Genomic DNA, 4,748 nt, shown 5'->3' with positions numbered 1-4,748 from the left:
GATATAGACATAGATATATATAAACACACCTATATGTGGTAATCTTAGCAACAGTTTTGAAGATAACAAAAAGTAAGACAATAGCTATTGTTGATTTTCTATCATCTTGTATTGAAATTCTGTATCATTTTTTAGTTTTTGTGTTGTTTTGTTTTTGTTCTTTTGTTTTCTTTTTTTCTTTTTTGGGTTGGTTTTTTTTTTTTCCGATACTGGGAATCAAACTCATGACCTTGTGCTTGCCAGGCAAGTGCTGTGCTGCTGAGCTAAACCCCGAGCCCTGTTGTTTTCTTATAAAATTTTTTTAATACAATGTAGTACTACCCCAACATAATGAATTATATACTTGAGACATTTTTAGTAAATGAATGGACCTTCAGACCATACTCTTAAGTGAAAAAAATCAGTCTCATATGTAAATATTGCCTTGTCTCTCTGCTGTGAGAAACTGAAAGTGTATATAAGAACAAAAATGTATAGCAGATATTGTGAAATAGGAAATATTTGTTCAAAATGAAAGGGGAATTGGGGGAAGGAGTGAAGGCAAAAGAAAAACATGAGAAAGAAAGGATAAAATGGAAACAAAGCTTTATAAATAAGGAGGACAAGTAGGATTTAAGAGAAGGAAGGGAAATTGGGAAAAAAAGTGGAATTAAGATATATCACATACAGGTCCAAATTCCCTATGATGAATATGATCAATATATATATCTACATTGTTCCAATAAACTTAAAAATACAAGAAAGAAGGACAAGAAAAAGTTGGTAGGCAAAAAAAAAAAAAAAAAAAAGGAAATAAAAACAAAGTGGGAAAAACCCACTTAGTACTGAATATATCTAATAAGAGAATGGTAAATGTAATACACAATAGTTAAATTTTAAAATGTGTGAAAGGAAAAATTCCTGTGTTATTGAAAAATGTTTTTTTTTATGATCCACAGTCTTAGGATGCAGCCAGATAAGATTTTCTATTCCTAGGGCCTATGGATCTTTGAGGTGCCCTCCTTGCACTAGTGAGCTCTTTCTTCATTCCCCCCAGAATGTGGTTAGTGATCAAGCCAAGGTGAGCCCTTGCTCCAATTCATAGTTGGGGAATGCAGTCATCCCCCTATTCTCTGCTGGATGTAAGTACAAAGGTGGGGGTTCAAGTGGGATGTAGGAGTTAATGTCAACAGATGTGGGACCAGCTTGTTCCCTTGTGTCGCTGGGTGTTGTCTCCATCCAGGATCTGGCTGATTGTTTAGTATGTTTCTGCTGCCCCTTGATGTACTCCCAAGGGGGCCGGGCACTTCTCTTGTGTAGGTACATTCTCATTTGGTTGGGGATATCACTCCATGTCTGCTCTCTCATAAGGTGGGGGTGCTACCCCAGGTCTCTGTACTGTCTATTTAGTCACCACTTCATTATAATTTCCTTCCTTGTAGGGAATATAAATTTGGAATATTCTTGTTTTTCTAGGAACTTGAGATGCATCATTATGTTATTCATCGTGTGGTTATGCATAGTTAGGTTATTATTTCTGATGTGGATATTCACAGATATAACTTTCTCTCTTAGGACTGCTTCCATTGTGTCCCATAAATTCTGTTATTTTTTGACATTATCTTTTAATTCCAGGAACTGTCTTATTTCTTCCTTAATTTCTTCTCTGACCCAATGATTATTCTAGAGTGTTTTGTTTCATTTCTATGCATTTGTTTAATTTCTGTGGTTTCTTTTTGCCATTGATTTCTAGTTTCATTGCACTATGATTTGAAAATATACATAGTAAAATTAACATTGTTTTGTATTTACTTAAGCATGTTGTACTAGCTAGTATGTGGTCTATTTATATATCTGAATGTTTATATACAGAGTATTTCACCCAAGAAAAGAAGTTGTTGGGTGTAACACTCTGTATATATCCAATAAGTCCATTCATTTGAAGCTTTGCTTCAATTCTGACATTTGTTTATTGAATGTGTGCTTAGATGATCTTTCAATCTGTGATGGTGGGGCATTAAGTGCTTCCAGTATAATTGTCTTGATATTTATCTAACCTTTTATGTCCAGTTGGATGTGTGTTATGAGGTTGAATATGCTGTTTTTGGTGTATATACTCTAAGTTTATCATTATTATCTCTCTCTGTTGAATGGCTCTCTTAAATATTATGTAGTGAAATTCTTTGACTCTTTCGATTACTTTTGGCTTAACATGTCCTGACAAAGGTGTAATTCATATGTCTTGCTATAGGGTGGCTATATTTTGAATTTCATCATCTTATGTTAAAAAGCTAACTACTGGTGGTTCAAACTGGCCAATGGGACAGTCATGCATGTACCACTGGTGGAATAAACTGGCATAAGTGTGTTCAAGTCAAATTTTTCTGAAAATACTGTAGTTACTCCTGCTTGTTTTGGGACTCTCATTGCATGGAATATTGTTTCCATCCTTTGATTTTTAGTCTGTGAATTTCCTTTTGTGGTAAATGTGTTTCTTCCACAGTATATCCTTGGATTTTTTTTTTTCTTTTCACATTCTACCAATCTGTAACATTTGATTGGCAAATTGAGACTATTCACATTGATTTTTTAACTGAGAAGTATTGACTTGTTCCTGTCATTGTATTATTTTCTTGCTGCTATTTTTTCTATTCTTCCCTTCTACTTAGCTGCTTATTCTATCTGGTGCATTCATTTTATTTGACCTTTGACACTGCTTCACCATGTCTTTGTAGGATAGCCTTGAAAATTTTTTGGAGACCTGGTTTGATGGTTATGAATTACCTTAGGTGCTCTTTACCATGGAAATACCTTACTTCTTCATCAAATTTGAATGATAGTTTTCCAGGCTACATAAGTCTCAGTTGGAAGTTATTTTCTTTTAGGACTTGAAACACTATTACAAGCTCTCCTTGCGATTAAGGTTTGTATTGAGAAGTCTGCTGTATTTTGATGTGTTTGCCTTTACAGAAATTTTGTTGCTTTTCTTGTACAGCTTTTAAAATTCTATTGTGTTGAATTTCTGTTATTATAATTATACTGTGGCTAGAGGTGTTTTCTTTATGATTATGATTATTTGGACTTCCATAACACCCATTTCTCCATATTTTACATTCTTTTTCATTGTTTGGAAAGTTTTCTGTGGTTACTTCTGAGAAGAGGTTTTTAAATGTCTCTTATAATTTATTTATTTTGTTTTATTTTATTAGTGCATGTTTGCAGTTTATAATTATCATTTTTTCTTTCATTTTTTTATTTTAAAGTGAATAGTAAACAGAAACAAACCAAAGCAAGAATAGTAAAATTGATACAGGGTTTGAAGACAAAATAATAGGAATTAACAGTGGTTGCTATTTTACATATTGTTACCTTCGACTATGTTCCTCAGATTACCAGATATAAGAATGGAGGATTGTTTAAACCATTAAGGAAAATAAAAAAGTAATTATTAGGTAAAACATTACAGATAATACAGAGTTTCACTAGACAAGATGGAATTCAACATGGTTGTCCCATAGCATATTGTTGTCTATCGTTCAAACTGTCATGCAAACTTGATAAAGAAATAAGATATTTCCATTCTAAAGAGCACTTAAGGCAATTCATAACCAGCAAACCAGGTCTCAAAAAAATTTTCAAGGATATCCTACAAAGACATGGTAAAGTAAAAAGTGTCAAAGGTCAAATAAAATGAATGCACCAGAATGCCTTCCTTCTTTCTTTTCTTTTCTTTCCCTCATCCCAGTCATTCCAATCTTTGAACAATTGCTTTCCCTTTCCTATAATGTATTGTACATTCTAAGTTTTACTTATTCTTTGAAGTTCCTACACCAGGAAGACAATATGATGTTTACGCATGTGGGTTTGATTTATTTCACTTCTGAGTATGGTCTGTAGTTGCATCCATTTACTTATAAAAGCCTCAAGTTTATCTTTTTGTACAGCTGAGTAATACTCCATTGTATAAAAATACCACATCGTTTTTATCCATTCCTCAGTTGATGGGCATTTGAGTTGTTTCCAAGATTTAGCTATAACAAATAGTGCTGCTATAAACATGGGTGCACATATACCACTGTGATATGATGTTTTTAATTCTTCTGGGAAAATACCCAGAAGGGGAATAGCTTCTTAAGTGCAACTTCCAATCCTAGTTTTGTGAGGAATCTCCAAACTGATTTCCACAGTGGTTTCACCAACCTACACTCCCACCAGCAGTGGAGAAGTTTTCCTTTCTCTCCACAGCCTCTCCAGTGTTTGTTATTGGTTGATTTCTTAATGTTAGCCATTCTTACTGGGGTGAGATTGAATCTCAGTGTTTTAATTTGCATTTCTTGAATGACTAATGATGTTGGATATTTTTTTCATATATTTATTTGCCATCAGTATTTGTTCATTAGAGAAGTGTGTATGCATTTCAGATGCCCATTTTGGACTGGGTCTTTGAATTTAGGGGGCTTGATTTGTTTTAATTCTTTATATGTTCTAGATAGAAGCCCTTTGTCTGAGGGACAGTCAGCTAAAATTTTTTTCAAAGTTCTGGGTTTTCTTTTTACTCTGCTGGTGATTTCTTTAAATGTGGATAAACTTTTCAATAGGATGAGATCTGATTTGTTAATTCTTTCAAGTGTTTCACGTGCAGTTTGGTTTCTGTTCATGAACTCTCTGCCTACCCCTATGTCTTCAAGGTTTTTACCTACTTTCTCTTCCAATAGATTTAGTGCTTCTGTTTTAATATTGAGATCTGTGATCCATTTTGACTTGAGTTT

Source organism: Chinchilla lanigera, unplaced genomic scaffold, assembly GCF_000276665.1.
Source record: "Chinchilla lanigera isolate Chin_1 unplaced genomic scaffold, ChiLan1.0 scaffold00074, whole genome shotgun sequence".
NCBI classification, from domain to species: Eukaryota; Metazoa; Chordata; class Mammalia; order Rodentia; family Chinchillidae; genus Chinchilla; species Chinchilla lanigera.
The sequence above is the reverse complement of the archived record's forward strand: the minus strand, read 5'-3'. Positions refer to the sequence as shown.